The 19,487-nt window shown below is 35.1% G+C and overlaps 1 long non-coding RNA gene across 1 annotated transcript in view; it reads right to left on the bottom strand.

Annotated features, from left to right (window-relative positions):
- Positions 1-3,649: 3,649 nt before the first annotated feature.
- LOC141481334 (uncharacterized) overlaps positions 3,650-19,487 on the bottom strand; it is a 52,212-nt gene continuing 36,374 nt past the window's right edge. Inside the window, exon 3 of the long non-coding RNA XR_012464900.1 lies at positions 3,650-3,815. This is a non-coding gene — a long non-coding RNA (uncharacterized lncRNA). The remainder of the gene's footprint in view (positions 3,816-19,487) is intronic.

The raw sequence follows: 19,487 nt of genomic DNA, 5'->3' as shown, positions 1-19,487 counted from the left end.
TGTATGCAATGCATGTGAATCATAGAGTAATTTTTTGCTTATTTTCACTTGCTCGTTTACCTCTTGTAAATTAACATAGTAATGGAGAAGATTGAGCATAGAAACAACTCTTGAAAAAAAATTTAGTGAATTTTCATTTGGATTTTGTCTCAAGGAGCCTAAATCTGATAATAAACTACTTTCATTTCTCTGATCGCCAAAGTGAGTGATCAATAAATTTTAAATGGTGTTCCAATCGTTACTACCGCTAATAGAAAAAATTTCTTCTGCCGGTCCAGTCAATTTGGAAAAAATACTGTTGAGTGAAAGTTTATTTTGTGCACAATTATTATTTGCGGGATTGGCGTCCCAATAGGTGTTCAATATATCGGTACATGTTGAAATAAATCGATAAAGTCTGCAAGGGTTACCATCAAACTCTGGTATGATTTGCAAAAGTTTCAAATCAAAAACTGGTGTTACTGTCATGATAGAATCGACTATATTTCCTAATTGTCTAGTTTGATTATTATTTATACTAAGAGCTTCTAGTGATTGACTCAAATCTAACTCAATTTCTGCACTGATATCACCTAATGATTCAGGAAAAACTGAGGAGCTTGACATATAGGATCACAAAAGGGAACAATGAGTAACTCACGAAAAATTCCTTTCCATCGTCTGGTGTTGGAGATTTCGGGTACTGGGATCCGCCTCTGGAACCGTAGTTGATCCGATGATGGTACTTTCAGCTTTAGAGTTTTTTTCGTTGCCGAAACGACTTATCCGGTTCTTCTCGATGAAGAGTTGAAACTCAAGGATATCTAAATCGATAGATGCCTTCGAGAATCCTACCACGACTGCGCCAATTACATACTTAAAGAACGAAGACCGTTTTAAAAAAGACGAAATATTTTTATTTGGACAAGTTGTTCGTACAAAAGTCACATCAAGACTAAATTTTTAATAATGTAATATAAATAGTGAGAAATTATAATGTTGGCTTTTTCTGGAATGCCGGCTATTTGATACTGCAGCGTCGGCGCTCCTTGGCCGGGTCGTAGACCTAGTCGGCTGGTTGAACGTACTTATTCGGTACGTAACTCGTGACCTCGCGTCTCTCACTCTTACACACATATACACATCTTTATATGAAATATTAATTATTTCCCTAATCTAAGTATATTTTCCTATTTTCAACATGATAATGACGATTACATCTTTCCTAACATTGTACGGAAATCAAAAAAATCCTGTCAAGTATAATGAATGAGTCAATTTCGGTCCCGACAAAACTAACGCTATAAATACCCAACATTCGCAGTTACTTTCAATATCTTACGTTGGTGTAGAGGCCAAGGACAATATCTAACACCCGGACGATTCAGGTTCGAATCTCATAACTATAAACTTGTTTTAATCAAAATCACGTGACAAGGCGGCCTGAGCAGTGATGCGGAGTCCCAAGGGAGACGAGGGCGGAGTACCAAGGGGGCTGATAGGTGAGGCGGAGTACCAAGGGGGCCGAGGGGCGGAGTTCCACGCTTGAATCGCTACGATACTCATTCCATCCTGTGTCGATGACGTCACACGTATCCCCCACTCCTGTTTGAACCAAAAATTGCAAAAAGTTTAGCTCCATAAGAAAATACATGGGGTTTTGAGCTCGTATCGGTGTTGTTCATCTACTCACAATTTTTCGTGAGATACAATGGATCGATCTTTTTTGCGAATTTGATAGCCGTTGCTAGCAACGTTGTGTTGTCTTGAAAATAGTATTCAATGTTCTCAGTAAAATCGAATATAGAAATTTGTCCAATACAATTTCACAACATCCAGTGGTCTTTCTGTGTTGTTACTATTGACGGTTTGTTGACAAGCCGCGTGTTAGACTTTTTGACCTGTTCGATCGTAGTTGCTTCAATTTCAAGTTATGTTCAAGAAGATGGATGTTGATTTTATTGCTGGTAGTATTACTCGAATAGATATATCTGAGAAAGCAATAGTAAATTAAATGATTGGAACGAGAAAATAACTTTTTAAAAAGAATTTATTTTACAAACTAGAGACGACTGTCTCTTACGAGAGCTACAAACAGAATGATAATTAATATAATGTTAACTGGATGCTAACTGCATGTCGAGATAAGGGATTCCTGGAATATCTCTTACTCAGCTGAATCTCCGTGTGAATGGCCGTGTCGTGGGAACTATGACCACGTAACTCCTCCCTCCTTAGGCCGAAAAAATAATGGGATCATTTTGGCGGCTTGGAACCATATCTTCGTCATTGGTATTTTTTTCTTTTTGGGGTGTTTTGAAGCAACAACATCCCAGTATACGGGTTTTAATCCAATTTTTCTTAAAAGCTGCCAATATCAGGACAATTATTGTGATAGTAACTCCTGCAAAAACGCCAAAGATGGTAGTGTGATTTTCGGAGTATTTAAATTTGTGGATTGGTTTCAATCGGTCCACTATATTGTTGATTTCGTAGAGTTCTTCAAAATTTAGTCTCGAGAAATTTTGTGTTTCATATATTGTTGACTTCTCGATTTGTAGGGTATCTTTGCGGTGGTATTTGTTTGGGTTGGATATTAATAGGTTGGCTTGGCCAATTAGGTCTAGTTGAGAATTGTGGATTGAAAAAATGTTGATCATTTTTTGAAAAAAAATTTGGGTTAGAGAAATTTTCGTTTTGAAAATTTTGAGGTTGTATGAATCTAGGGCTATTTTGGTTGACGTTTGGTATGATGGATTGTCTACCGAAAGTATTGAACTTTGATTTATAATCGTTTAACGTACCATACATTTTTTCAAAATTTTCGAACTCGTTTACGTATGCTATGGCATCTTCCAGTGAGGCTGGCTTTTTGAGATGCATATTATTTCTCAAAATACCAGGACAACCAGCAATGAAAGTACTGAGGGCTACTTTATCATAGTGAGTTGTTTGGTAAAGTTTTTCTTCTGGAGTTAAGTCTGGGTTGTTACTGACTCTTTGAACTACATTACTTTTGATTAATTGAATTCTACTACCAAACGTCATTAGGTCTTCTCCTCTATGGGGTCGACTTCTAGTTAATTCTTGAACTAAACAGTCCAAATCTCTCCTATCCGAAAAACATTGTTTCAGAGCAGATTTTAAGGTAAACCCAAGTATTAAGTTCGGTTCTGTTACCAACCATATACTCGGCTTTACCTGTCAATTTTTCTTGAATACATTCAAGAACGTGTTCATTGAGTGAAGCATCATTAAACACATTGTACGCGTTAACTATAGCATCGCATCTACTGATAAATTTGTTCAATGTATTGCTATCACCATCAAAAGTTTTTAAATTGTTTATTCTAGATTTGAAAAGGTTCCAATTTATTTGAGTCGGTTGGGGTGGAACTGGTGGAACCATTGTAGGTTGAAAAGTATTATCAAAATTTTCGGTATTATTTGCTGAACTTTCTTTAAATGATAAACTATTCAATCGTGATAAAATATCTTCAATTTCATTCATAAATAAATAATTGTTTTTCTCAATAAATAGTTTCTTAAAATTACTCGTCTCGAACAGACAACAATTTGTTCGCAATGAACGGTACTATATATCTTCGCCGAAGTCCTTATACAGAGGGTTCGTGAAGGCAAGAAGGAAATATTTGGCACTTTATTGTAAGTTCCAGTTTCTTATCCGTTGATTCCTTGCAGCTTCCCTGGGGCTCTGTCGTCTCCTTGTCCGCTCGTTCTGGGTGGTCCTAGAAGGATTCTTGTTGAATTTGTGCTGAAGGGTTGAAACTCCACGACGTGAAAAGTTCGTTTTCACGCTGCACAAATCCTACCAACTGCGCCAATTAAATGATTGGAACGAGAAAATAACTTTTTAAAAAGAATTCATTTTACAAACTAGAGACGACTGTCTCTTACGAGAGCTACAAACAGAATGATAATTAATATAATGTTAACTGGATGCAAACTGCATGTCGAGATAAGGGATTCCTGGAATATCTCTTACTCAGCTGAATCTCCGTGTGAATGGCCGTGTCGTGGGAACTATGACCACGTAACTAGTATCTAATACGTTACCGGCCAAATCCAAGTTAGTTTATGTGACAACATAATATGACCAATTTCGTGAATGGTACGTCAAGAAACAGTTGAAGGATTATTACATATAACTATAGATCTATTTCTATTGATAAAATACCTAATTCGAAGACATATTACACAAGAACCTTTACTGTTTCAAATTCTGATAAAATTGAGATATACCGCAAGTATAGAGCACTACGGCCGCCTCATACAAAAAGTAATAGATCATATTCGGAATATTCGACAGGAAAATGTATCAACCAGATTGATTATAAAATAGCTGGGAAAAGACATATATAAGAGCTACACAGGTCACTGTTTCAGGAGAATCTCTGTAACTCTTCTATACAATGCAGGGGGAATAACAAATTTGAGATTTTTAACAAAATATCGAATTGTCTATCTTCTTCCAAACAAACTAAAATATCTGACGAATATGTGGAATCAACTCACATTACAAATGATTAATATTCCAAATAATAAAATTGTTTTATGATGAATGATCGATTAATAATTGACTTTCTCAAAAATGAAACCTTCAAAACGTAATATTTCATGTTTACTTTGACAGTGAAAAATTGTCTATTTTCCACGGTGAAAAAAGTGAACATTCACGCATCAACAGAGATGTAGAAATGTCAAATTCTGTGACAGTTGAACAAAAACAAATTTTTATACAGAAAATAATCGTAAAGAGAAGAAGTAATATTGAAAATACCCATATGGCAAATGACAAATTTAAATAACTCACCTTTCCCGACATCAGCTCTTTGTTTGGTCTAACTTTTTCAAACAGTTTTTTCATAATCATCCTTTGTATTTGCGCCAAAGATGCAAATTTTTTCATGAGCTCTAACCTATTTGAGTAAAGGCAAATTTCGTTGGCAAAAGAAATTTTAGTGTTGTTTGAAACACAGTCTCTCCAAAAAACAATTTCTTCTTGATTTTCTGGGTAAAGTGCATATGAAACACTTTTCAGATATCGCAATACATCTCCTGCATTCATGATTACCAAAGAAACATTGAAGTAGCGGAGGGGACATTTGGGAGGAACAGGATTCACAATTTAGTTCATTGACTAGCAACTGAACCAGAATTTCTTGCGTTTTGTTATATGTAATGTAATAATGAGTTATCTACAAGTCATTGTTCAATAGATTTGCTTCATTTCATTCAACAAGCTTCTGGGAAGGTGATTATATAGCATTTTTGACTTTACACTGCTCTCCAAGTTCGAAATATAGTGGATGTTCACATTGGTAACAGAATGGTACTGACGGTAAGATATAATTCACTTCAATTTTGGAGAGATAAAATTCAGTCTGAATTAACTATAAACTATTTTCAATACTTTCCAACTATCGTTACGATTTTGTTCAAAATTTATTTTACTGTTCGTCACCAAGACAGTTGAAACATATCATTAAAGTTTGGCAAACTTTAGAGTTTACTTTACAGGGCTACCCTGACAATCCTTTGAAAATTCAGGCAAAAAAGTTGAATACGCAATTCTAGCTATGAAAATGGAAACACCACTGTTCCGAGCTTACATAAAATTATGTGTTTATGATGTCATTGGAAACAAATTAGGCTAGGCCGGGTCTGTCTGAAGGATAACTAGATTTATTGAGGTTATTTGTGTATTTTCACAAATTATTATTTGTTTCTGAAACGTAATTATATGTTTTCTAGTGCGTAGTAATAAAACGAAATATTCATTTATTCGTTTCAAATGTGAAGCAACAATTTTAATGCAGGCAAAATTTGACATCAATAGCAATTACGAGCGTGTCGTGAAACTGCGTAGAAATGTTTTGCAAAAATTATGAGGAGGTACAGAATCGGTGTGTTACATTATACACTGTGTCCCAGCTAAAAGTTGTCACCACCTAATCTGCAAACAGTAATTGTGGAAACTATAAAGTTTTGTGGGCGTCAAGAACTGGCTTCGACAGGAACAAACGATTCTGGCCCTGTTTCTATGACTTATGAGGAGTCAGTCACAAATGACAGCAATTTCAGATCTTAAGAATGAGGATGAAATACAAAATTGCTCAAACACAGCGAAAACATTGTTCTGAACGCGACATATATGATCGCCAAGGTCCAAAATGATCCGATATCGATTTGTGGGAAAATGATTCAGAAGAAAATTGTAAAATATTTGAATGAAGCGAAAACCTTCGGTTTTGTAGAGGAAACTGCGATATTTCGGGACATGAACAACTTCCACTATGTGTTATTTACACAAAAAAGGTCGAAACTTGTTATGCAGTGAAAGAAAATAATCTCGGATTTGTGAAAGTCAATAATACAACTCCCCAACCATTGGTTGACACGATCATAGTGTCCCTGAAAAAACTTAGCATTGACTGCAACGACATGATGAGACAGGGGTACGATGATGAAAATAATAAAGTTGCCATCAGCTGTTTCCACTACTTCAAAATCGAGTTTTTCTTGTTTCGAATGTTTGCACAAACTGAATTCTGATCATGAAGCTATCTCTTATATAACTACGAAACACTATGATGAGGTATATTTTATGAAAACTTCATTGTCACCTATTTGAAAATACCTGAAAAATAGGTAAATTGATTGACATCACAGGTATGGGACAAGGGGTAAAAATATTCGAATACTCAACTATATTATAATCCAAGGTTCAGGATGTGAAAATATATTTCTTTCCAAAATGTTTGTGTTTTCTTTATTGGGCCGGATACTTTTTGGACCACCCTCTCACCCAGTTGTCTCACAGCCGAAATCATTGCAAAATGATAGTTAACAATAGTTACATCGTATTCTTCTACCGACGTGATTCAATGGAAGATTGAATCTCATCAAGTTTACATCGGTCGGTGGCCGGAAGGCTCGACGTGGGTGCTTTGTTCACTCAGTCAATTGGCCGATGTGTGATTCGATGGTTCGAAGCGCAGGCTGCACGCTCGATTTTCACTTGCTATCGTCTAACCCGTCTTAGGAATCACACGTTGAAAAGTAAGACTTCGTAAGTCCGTAGCTGGCACAGGTTTCGACTTCGAGGGCTGTCGTTCCTGGTTAACGGAAAAACATATTTTATACATATTTTTTCAATAACATCATCAGGAGTTAGCATGTTAGGCATCTACTGATTGAATCCTATGTTTCAGATTCAGATACTCAACTTTCCAAAGGGTTTACGCGCCAACTGAGATGAAATTTTGACGCGCATTTGAAACCAAATTGTACTTGCCCCAGAAGATAGCTATTGGTCACACAAACTGATTTCGATAGTACATTGGCAAAATATGACTCAAGTGGGCGGAGTCGTTCAACAGAGAAAGAGTTTACGTTTATGCGCTCTCTCAGATGGCGCATACTATATTTACTTTCGCGTAGATACGTATATATTCCTGATTGGGAAGAAGGAAAAGATTCATTCGAGAAGGAGAACTTATTCCGTTATTCAAACAAATCAAAATTGTGTTCTTATCCAATGATTCAACTGTTGTGTATCTGCAAATCAAGTGTTTATACAAGGCATATCTGCTGAAGCTTCCATACAATATCTGCAGAACTAGGTTTCTGACATATTCCAATTTTGCAAACGTTAGTGGGTCAACAAGAACAATGACTAACTTGACACAACCAGTCAATTGAAAATTGTTATTAATGATCCGTAGCTCAAAATTTTTTTTGAAAACTACAACTGTCAAATATTATGTTGTCATCTGTGTATTCAATTCGAAATGAATTTCATCATCTGTGAAAATATTGATGATTCCAATAAATATTTTTCCAAAAATTCAAAACAGTTGTTGTTTCAAGCGATTTCGAAATTCAAAGTTGAGATTTTGAGAATCAATTCATCAATATTTTCTTGATGAATATTTTTCTAAAAATATAGCGTTTTCGAAATACAATTGTTGAAATAAAAAAAATTAAATTTTATTTTGTCCAGAACTTCTAATATATTAGCCTCAGTTGAATATGATGTATATTCCTCAGCATTTAGGTTTGATTACGAAAGAATGGTCCAACAAAAGGATCACCCCAAATTACTGCCACAACATTTAATTTTGGAAATATTGGATGTGAATTTGACATGAAAGAACGAAGACCGTTTTTAAAAAGACGAAATATTTTCATTTGGACAAGTTGTTCGTACAAAAGTTACATCAAGACTAAATTCTTAGTAATGTAATATAAATGGTGAGAAATTATAATGTTGGCTTTTCCTGGAATGCCGGCTATTTGATACTGCAGCGTCGGCGCTCCTTGGCCGGGTCGTAGACCTAGTCGGCTGGTTGAACGTACTTATTCGGTACGTAACTCGTGACCTTGAAGGGAACCAAAAATTGCATAATGAACCTTAGCTGTTTTTCCATGTTATTCTCCATAAGGAATGAGTCAGAACCGGTGCAGCACCTTTACTAGTTTTGATTGACGTCTGAATGTCATTCAGACGTACAATGAATCTGATACTCAATACTGGCTAGTTTCAATAACTCAAAATCTATTTCGAACAAAGAACTGAAATGTATCGAATTTTTTCTCCTCATTATTTTCCTCGAAACTCAGTGATTCCAGAAGAAAACTGAAACTATGTTGAACATAGGAAAGCATTTTCAAATTCGAGTAAAATACGACAGTTATTATAAAATCACGTTTATTTTCATTGAGTTTACATAAAATTTCATTCACTGAAACAAACAAAAATACTTATTTTACCTATCCTAATGGTATGACGGAATGATCAGAATCTCTTCGTGATTTCAAAATCCCTTTTCGGAATAGGAAGAGAATTGCCCAACCATCTTCGAGACTTCTTCCTTAGATGTCTCACGTCTTTCAGGCTATGAGATTTGTCCTGTTTTTTCTCATCTTCATGGTCGTTCGATTCTCTTTCAGAATCATCGTCGGGTGTGGGTAGTTTCCTTTTTCGACTCCTAATTTTGATAGGTTTTGTTATGAGACGGCAGAAGTCCATGGGCAATGTTGGGTTCTCCATCGTTTCGAATTCAGTAACCCAAATATTAAGTAGTACATGTTCCACTGAACAGTCGAGAAATGTATTGTTGATGTCTATTTCCTCCGTTGTTATTTTCAATTTCGTAATCGCTTCCGATATCGAATTCGTTCGGTCGATTAACCGCCTGTTACTAGCAGCAACGGATTCTTCCATATTGCTTTTGAATACTTGACACTGAACAGAATGACTTATAACAAATCCACAGATTTAAAATGTGGTCTCATAACGAAATTACTCGTACTGATTTAATTTAGAGGGGTACTTCCATTTTATATACTCATAATGTCACGCTTCATTGACTCATCAAGTATTTAATTGGTAGAAATGAATATGGGAAAAAGAAGAAATTCCACTCAATCATGTAGTTTTGATGGACGTCTGAATGTCATTCAATGATGGATACTAGTGAACTTTCACATTTCCATCCATATGAGGGTGTGCTACAATGAATCTGATACTCAATACTGGCTATGTTTAATAATTCAAAATCTATTTCGAACGAAGAACTGAAATGTATCGAATTCTTTTTCCTTATCATTTTCTCACAAAAGGTTGCATTTTCTGAGGATTCTACTGGGTCACAACCACTTTTCTAAAACGAGCGACGCTATTTCCTTGAAAACGTTATTCGTGATTTTTTTGGTTAATGGAACCCTTCGATTGAAAAGTAGAATTCATTTCGATCCTTTCAATTGCATATGAGATTCACCTTCTAGTGAATCGAACTTTTGAATGAATTATCATTATGAAAATTGTTTTTTCAGGGTTTTAGTATTGGAGACTTTTTAAAATAGTGTTTCTGAAGAAGAGCTTTTACAGAACTTGTTCGAAATCATTAAAAAGGGAAGAACAAAGACTTTCATCTCTGATTGCCTCACGGAATAGATTTTCAGTTAATTTACCGAAAGGTGGGTTTTTCATTCATCCAGTTCGATAAATGTTATTGTCCACGTCCACAAGATAGTCTAAGTCCATTTTAAAATTAGAAAAGTACGTGCTCCAAGTCTGTCCCGCTCCTAGTCGAAGAAAACTGCAGCTACAGCTCGACGAGAAACTAACAAGCAGATATTATACTTACACTTTACTCATTTTTCCGAAAATAACTCCTTTCTGCATTAGAAATACTGTTTTATTAACATGATACAATTATTGAATTTTGAGTAACTCCATTCATAATGTAAACCTGAACTAAGTATACATTGATGAGGTAATTTTTAACACCATTCCTCATAATTATTTTTCTATGACATGAATCTTATGAGTAATGCTTTTCCTAATATTTTCACCTAGACTATCCTCAGGTAAATGAAAGCGTACTTCTACCTACGATCATTATTGAGTTATTACAATTTGTTTTACACATGATCAAATGGCAAATTTGAAGCATATTCAGATTTTGATTTCTACCTTCATTCAATTCACCGGCCAGTATTTTGTGAATGTCAAGTATCTTCAGAATATCTGATTTTTTATAGTTTCATTTCATTCCCGTGCCTTAAAGAACTGAATTTGATTAGATTTGGTTTCACAGTCGACCAGATCATGTATCTATAGTGCATACCGATGAAGAGCTGCCGTACGCATTGTACCTATCTTTCGAGTAAATCTATTATAATGTTTGTACTACATGAAAGATAGGGTCACAATATTTGAATCAATCAAATAATTTTTGTTGACTATCCCAAAATATAAAAAAATGTTTCGTGTGGAGAATTTGAAGACGACTTGAATGGATTTTATGACAAATTTCAAAATTTTAATCTTTTCGCAAATAGACATCATTCAACTATTTCAACAATTGTCAGTTCTATTCAATAGATATTCTAATCAATTACTTTCTGATATGTCCTTTCGGAAACATTACTTTGTGACAGAATGATGGATTTAGCAATAGTCAAATTCTGAATGTTTAACTTTCTGGCAGTTTCTTTCTGATGAATTTCATTTCGATTTCATTTCGGCATTCTAACCATTGATGATATTCACATGTGTGAAACGATGACACAATTCAGTACCTCTCTGAAAGGTAGTAAATTGAAGGGATTATCTGAAAGTTCTCTCAGGGATTAGTTAAATGAAAGTTATCTTTGTTCACCATTCAATTGAGCAATGTGAATATTTTCACTCTGTATGTCTTAGGAAATTGAATACCTATTGCAGAAAGCTCTTTCAATAAACTATTATTGTGACACATTTAGAATTAGAATTATTGAAGCCAGAACCCCAATATTAGCTTTGACATTTTAAACGATATGTGACTTTTCAATTATAAAATAATTTTTAACTTTTCATCACAAAAGAAAATATAACTAACTTCAGATATATTTCAGATTATAATATATTTTTCACAAACTCAAAATAATTTATATTGTATAGATATCGTCGTATTTGTAGCCTATATCCGATATACTATATAGATACATAACTTACCTATTAAAACTAGATAAAATGAAACATTATATAATGTCATTGTATATAAGTTATATAATTATTCTGATAATATCAAATGAACATTGTCATTTCAAGAACTGGCCAAATGAGAAATCTTTACATTCTGTAAGTAAATTCTAAATTTCATGTACCTGCTTTCTGATCTCAATTACCAAGATATCATTATATTTACATGGTTCAATTAAAATGTTACCTATCTTATTAACAACATACAATGAATTCGATATGCGGACGGACGACTATTTCAGAAAATGGGTATTTAAATTCCATGATATCCATCTGAGCATATCACATAGTTGGTGCTTAGCGACAGTTATGCTTTGAATAGCATAAAAACGTTTCTGTTCAGTATATATAACGAATGACTACGAGAAACACCATTCATTTTTGAACTGCTTGTGGACTAGTTTCTAGTATTTGATATAGTTTTCATTCTGAAAATCGCACAATCTTTCAATGGAGAATAACAATGAAAACATTCCAGATAATTTGGAAAATTACGTTTTCTCTGAGAATGGATTCGCAACAAGTTCGGATGCAGTTGCATTTCTGAACAGTGATCTTTCTACTGGTTCTTTACTTTCTGAAGACTTGAACCTGTCAAGCCAAGACAGGCAATCAGCAGCAGTAGAAAACAGTATTTCGGCGAAGGAACCAGAACAGTATGTGGAACAGGGAGCGAAATATACTGAAGGAGCGATATCAACGTTGGAGACGGTATTTGAAGAAACTCAAGTGAGTTATCAACCGAGGATCAATTCCCGTATCATGCAACCACCATCACAAATGCTACGTCTAGCGCCTTCGAGTGATTTCAGTGCTTTCTCTCCTATGATACCGCGAGAAAATACCGGCGAATCCAGTACTATGGAGGGGCAAAATTCCTATAATTGCCATCCTTATCCTTTCCTTTCTAACGTCTCGACCCTCTCAAACCAAGACAGGCAATCAGCAGCAGTAAAAAACGATATTTCAGCGAAGGAACTCGAACAGTATATTGAACAGGGAGCGAAATATACTGATGAAGCGATGTCAACGTCGGAGATTGTGTTTGAACAAACCCAAGGGAGTCATCAACCGGGGATCGATTTCCGTATAAGCCAAACACCATCACAATTGCTACATCTGGAGCCTTCAAATGATTTCAATGCTTCATCTCCTATGACATTGCGAGAATTTACCAGCATATCCATTACTATGGAGGGACAGATATCCTATAATTGTCTTGATTGTAAAAGACATTTTGCCTCTCTAGGCTTTTTGAAACGGCATTATAATTCTGCAATTCATAAAAATATGGTTATAAAGAATAGTGCCTACTCACATCAGACGACAAATAGCAACGGAGCAGCAAAGCACTCACATCTTAATGGAGAAATGTGGGGATTGTCATCTTCCATTGGAGATTCAGGTGGATCGCAGACGGATATGCAGCCAACTCACCAGAGAGGCTTCGGCCTTGAACCAACTGGAAATAGACTCGAAGGGGACAGCGGTTCTGGAACGTGTAAACATGAATGCGATAAATGTAACATGTATTTTTCTAAACAATGTTACCTCAGACAGCATAGAAAATCGATACATGATGGTGACAAACCCTTCAGGTGTGTTAAGTGCGGCAAAAGATTCAGCAGTGAGGAGGTCTTGCAGAAACATGTCGAAAGGCACTGGAGAGACAAACCCTTCAAATGTGTGCATTGTTTCAAAACGTTCAATTACAAATGGGATCTTACCCGGCACATGTATCATCATACAGATACCAAACCGCAAACCAACTAGAATGAAAGTGACTTATTTCAAAAAATGCAGTTTGTGATAAATGAGCCAGAAAGTTTTCAAAAAATTATAGTATTGAATACATCTCAATATAATTCTTCTGTGTTCCGACGCATTAGATCGATTCTTAGCAGATTTATAGGTTAGCCTTTTGAGTACACCGTGACCAAGTAACTCTGTATTTATGAAATTTTCAATACATATTGATATTAAATATAAAGTAGTTTCGAATTAAGTCACTATTGCAGAATTATTTTTGAACTTTTTATGAGTTAGGTCTGTTTATGACGCATATTGGAGAGCATTCTGTTGACATAATAAGTAATAACCCAACTAGCAATTTCGTATCTTATAATAGTTGCGGAAACATTTCGGAGAAACAAATTATGAAACAGCATTTCCCCCAGAAATGTTTCTAATATGTATAAAACTGCTATAAATGGGAAATTGGCACCGTCTTATAAAACATTATAGTTATTCCTTACTGCACTTTTGCAACATATTTGAGCGATACTCATAAAATAATCAGAAGACAATTTTATAAGAGTTTTTTAGTAGTTCCAAGTAGGCGTTATAAAATATAATACAGCCGAAAACGATAAAAATAAAATAAAGAAGTGTTAAAAATGTTTTCTTGAAGATGCAAGAAGTAATTTTGTATTGGACACTAGGAAAATATAATAGATATGTCACCAACTGAAAACTGACAAATAGATAGGTTGAGGCTATTTTAAAATTTCACTTCTGCACTCATAAAACTGTTAAAGGCTGCACTCATAAAACTGATAAAGACATTGTTTATGTTTCGAAAATTGATATCTTTACTACAAATGAAAGTTTATTGACAAATTATAGCCTATTATTAGCAAAATTCAAGCGCGCCACTCATTTATAAATGTTGTCGGTAAAATTATTAATTATACAAAAATTCACTCTGTCGACGTATCAATTCTCTAGTCGCAAACTTAATTCACTTCATTCTAAATAATATAATGTTATAATATTTATGTAGTTTTCAGCTGTAAATATCACTATATGTGCGGTATTTCATATTTTCAACTCATCTAATTTCAGTATCCCGGATCGCTATCGTTACAAATGGCGTCGTTCTATAAAATGAATTGGTATCAGTAGCAAGCATTTCAACGTATTTTAGCTATGTTACCCCTATAAAACTGTTGAGAAACAGTACTGGGAGTGATGGTATTGCGGCAGAGTCGGACTACTTTTAAAGCTTTAGGTTTTTACAAAAGTGCTAGTATGAATGAAAGATTTCTCACATAAAGTTTGGATGAATATTATCTGTCTTTGATTTTCCGACTAAAAAGTTTCTTTCATCGATTATAGAGGCTAAACGACGGGTTTTAACCATTATCATAACCTTTTCCTGATTTTTGCAAGAAAAAATTGAAGCACTAGGTTAGGTGGAGTAATTTAAAATGTTTTATTAGTATTTCCAATATACAGAGCGACTCAAAAAGCTTCCAGAAAGTTTTTCTATGGAACACCAAGTCATTTCTTCATCTATTTGAAGCACCTTGAACTGAATCTAAAACTATTATATACCCTCTAATAAATGTTCAAAATGGCCGCCATTGAGTTATTATTTATTTTTATTTATATATTCGGGATACAAACAGAAAAATCCACTACAGTATGCACACGATGGAATTATTATCAAATTGAAAGTATAAATTAATACACTAATATATGCATATCATAGTGTCTGAAATTAAAAATGAATTAGAATTGAATACAGTAACAATAGAAACTGATTATTAGTTATTGACAAAATGTATCAATTAACTATAATTTATAAAAATTAGTTTTCAATAATTTTTGGACGTAAGCTACAATGTATTAAAAATATGGAAGTATTTTGCAAGAGTGTTACCTCATATTACTGGAGTTTTCTCCCAACACTAAACCGTTCTAGACCCACTATTAAGATTTCCGACCGTATATTTTTTAATAGACGGATTTTCTGAAATAACTGAAACAAAACCAAACTAATCCAAACCAACCATTATCCCTTCTTTCACTAAACAGAAAATTATAAAAAAATATTTGTTACAAATAGAGTATTCGAACCCACCCCAAAACTCAATCATACGTCAATTAGTCAACATCCCAACATCAAAGCCATTTTCACTAACGAATACTTATGGATACGAACACTGTTACGAATTAATTATAGAAAGCGGATAGCGAACCTATACAATTGAATTTGAACGCGAACGCATACGCTCAAATCACAAAATTATCGGAAACCTAGATACTCCCAAATTAATTAAATGCCGTGAATCACCTTGTACGGTTCAGCTGCTAAAACTGAACTCCCATCCAACCCTAACAACTCATTTCTATATGAAATATTTTTTCGAAACACAATTAAGCATCCAGTGGGTTTATAATGATGTATAAACTAAAACAAAGTCAAAGTTTCGTGTATACAAGGTAGTAAATTGAAATGCAAAGTTTTAAAAATCAAATGTATCTATTTATTTTGAGTCTTTACACCAGTCTTTACCCGTAACTCACATTACGCTTACAAACTAAAAGTCTGATGTTTATTCAATTCAGCGAACAATCTTTGGATAGCTAAGTGAGAAAATTAATATATTATTGTTGGGAAATTTTGCTGATGGGGTTGGGAAAATTTGGATTCCCTCCCCCCCCCCGGTATTTCTTCTCTCTACGGCCCTGGTGACATGTTATTTGTTACAGGAATAATGATGGCTTTCTGTGACAGAGTTTTTTCCACGTAACCCTCGTAGCTATCAATAATTACTTCACCTACATCACGATCCAGGTGGACGTGTGTATGTGAGTTCTCAATTTGAGACGGAAGTGTTGGATGTAGTAATGAGCATTCATTATAATATATAGCATAAGAGTTAGATTGGTTTTCTTTATCGCCACTCCAGTCAGTTGAAATAGGTGGATTGGTGATTGTCACACGATACTGATTTTCTACCCATTGAACAACATCGCTATCGAAATATTCAACCAAATGCTTGTTTTTTCTTCATCATTCTGCAATTTTGAAGGTGTTATTCCCATCAAACTGAACATTTCTTGAACTAGGCTTGTGAAGTGAACCTTTGGTGTAGTAATTAATATTACTGAGTTTTTTCTCAACATCAAATCATTATTTTCAACACCTCGACACGTGTTTCGATCACCAAGTGATCATCTTCAAAGAGGAAGGTTAAAAAAAACAGTAATTAAAAACGATTTGATGTTGGGAAAAAAATTCCAGTAATATTCGGTACATAACGTACAAAACTTTTATATTAAGGGGACGTATTCCAAGAAATAGCCAACTGATCCTCCTTATTTTTACTACTGAAGGCTCAATATTCAGAATAACAAAAATAATCAGTCGGTATAATTTTAGTCAAAAATAGACCTATTCGCATAAGTGCCGTTCATTTTTAATTATTATTTTTTACCACATAGACCTAATCTGTAAAAGGTCACTGAACACTATTACATATTTTGTTCTATACAGACCTATTTTACAAATGGTCACTTTATTACAAAAAAATAGTTGTTACTTACCTCCACAGTATTTGCAATAAACAGACACACTTCGAGATCCGCCGATATTTTACACGTCCACTCGAAAGCACGTCTGACGCAATACATACTAGTTCTGCCTCTTTCACACAACATGCATAAATGAATAGCGGGAACAGTAGAAGAGATCGAAACATGCGCTGTCCCTATTATACTTAGAGTGTTTTGACCCATGATTGATTTATCGTGAGTATGAATGCTCAATGCACACAAGAATTACAATAACTCTTGTGAAAAGATAGGATAAGAAATTAATTATGGTTCCATTGCGTATGTTTCTGCCTCAAAATCAGTCTTGAGACCGCTTGACACTATTCATAAACTGCTCTCAGAATCGCTTTGGGTGCTTTTCGCACTACTCCGATAGATAGTATTTATTTTGAAACTGTGAACCCGCCTTGCAACGGCGACGAATGTATTTTACCTTGTCACATGCCACATCCATAGCAGCAAATGAAAATAAGCTTTTGTACAATAATACGTTTACCAATAAATACCGGCACTATTTCGATGGGAAGACACGCACACCTAAGCCATGCTATGAAAGAATTCGAATGTATCTTCAGCACCTAAACATTGAATTCCCGGATGTCCATCCGTTAGATCTCGACCATCCACCCCATTGGACTATAGCAATTCCTGAAATTAACACCAATTGACATTTCTATAATAAACACGATACAAACCCTTCTATTATCAGAACTGCCTTGACCTCTATTTACATAACTTACCTATTAAAACTAGATAAAATTAAACATTATATAATGTCGTTGTATATGAGTACTATAATTATTCTGATAATATCAAATAAACATTGTCATTTCAAGAACTGGCCAAATGAGAAATCTTTACATTCTGTAAGTAAATTCTAAATTTCATGTACCTGCTTTCTGATCTCAATTACCAAGATATCATTATATTTACATGGTTCAATTAAAATGTTACCTATCTTATTAACAACATACAATGAATTCGATATGCGGACGGACGACTATTTCAGAAAATGGGTATTTAAATTCCATGATATCCATCTGAGCATATCACATAGTTGGTGCTTAGCGACAGTTATGCTTTGAATAGCATAAAAACGTTTCTGTTCAGTATATATAACGAATGACTACGAGAAACACCATTCATTTTTGAACTGCTTGTGGACTAGTTTCTAGTATTTGATATAGTTTTCATTCTGAAAATCGCACAATCTTTCAATGGAGAATAACAACGAAAACATTCTAGATAATTTGGAAAATTACGTTTTCTCTGAGAATGGGTTCGCAACAAGTTCGGATGCAGTTGCATTTCTGAACAGTGATCCTTCTACTGGTTCTTTACTTTCTGAAGACTTGAACCTGTCAAGCCAAGACAGGCAATCAGCAGCAGTAGAAAACAGTATTTCGGCGAAGGAACCAGAACAGTATGTGGAACAGGGAGCGAAATATACTGAAGGAGCGATATCAACGTTGGAGACGGTATTTGAAGAAACTCAAGTGAGTTATCAACCGAGGATCAATTCCCGTATCATGCAACCACCATCACAAATGCTACGTCTAGCGCCTTCGAGTGATTTCAGTGCTTTCTCTCCTATGATACCGCGAGAAAATACCGGCGAATCCAGTACTATGGAGGGGCAGAATTCCTATAATTGCCATCCTTATCCTTTCCTTTCTAACGTCTCGACCCTCTCAAACCAAGACAGGCAATCAGCAGCAGTAAAAAACGATATTTCAGCGAAGGAACTCGAACAGTATATTGAACAGGGAGCGAAATATACTGATGAAGCGATGTCAACGTCGGAGATTGTGTTTGAACAAACCCAAGGGAGTCATCAACCGGGGATCGATTTCCGTATAAGCCAAACACCATCACAATTGCTACATCTGGAGCCTTCAAATGATTTCAATGCTTCATCTCCTATGACATTGCGAGAATTTACCAGCATATCCATTACTATGGAGGGACAGATATCCTATAATTGTTTTGATTGTAAAAGACATTTTGCCTCTCTAGGCTTTTTGAAACGGCATTATAATTCTGCAATTCATAAAAATATGGTTATAAAGAATAGTGCCTACTCACATCAGACGACAAATAGCAACGGAGCAGCAAAGCACTCACATCTTAATGGAGAAATGTGGGGATTGTCATCTTCCATTGGAGATTCAGGTGGATCGCAGACGGATATGCAGCCAACTCACCAGCGAGGCTTCGGCCTTGAACCAACTGGAAATAGACTCGAAGGGGACAGCGGTTCTGGAACGTGTAAACATGAATGCGATAAATGTAACATGTATTTTTCTAAGCAATGTTACCTCAGACAGCATAGAAAATCGATACATGATGGTGACAAACCCTTCAGGTGTGTTAAGTGCGGCAAAAGATTCAGCAGTGAGGAGGTCTTGCAGAAACATGTCGAAAGGCACTGGAGAGACAAACCCTTCAAATGTGTGCATTGTTTCAAAACGTTCAATTACAAATGGGATCTTACCCGGCACATGTATCATCATACAGATACCAAACCGCACTATTGCCCCATTTGCGGTAAAGGTTACAGTAGAGGGGACCATATGAGAAGACATACTTTGACGCATGGAAAATAATTTCA

Source organism: Leptinotarsa decemlineata, unplaced genomic scaffold (assembly GCF_025532065.1).
Source record: "Leptinotarsa decemlineata unplaced genomic scaffold, Ldec_3_MD MMD2_tig00000157_RagTag_RagTag, whole genome shotgun sequence".
Taxonomy (NCBI): domain Eukaryota; kingdom Metazoa; phylum Arthropoda; class Insecta; order Coleoptera; family Chrysomelidae; genus Leptinotarsa; species Leptinotarsa decemlineata.
The sequence above is the reverse complement of the archived record's forward strand: the minus strand, read 5'-3'. Positions and strand labels throughout refer to the sequence as shown.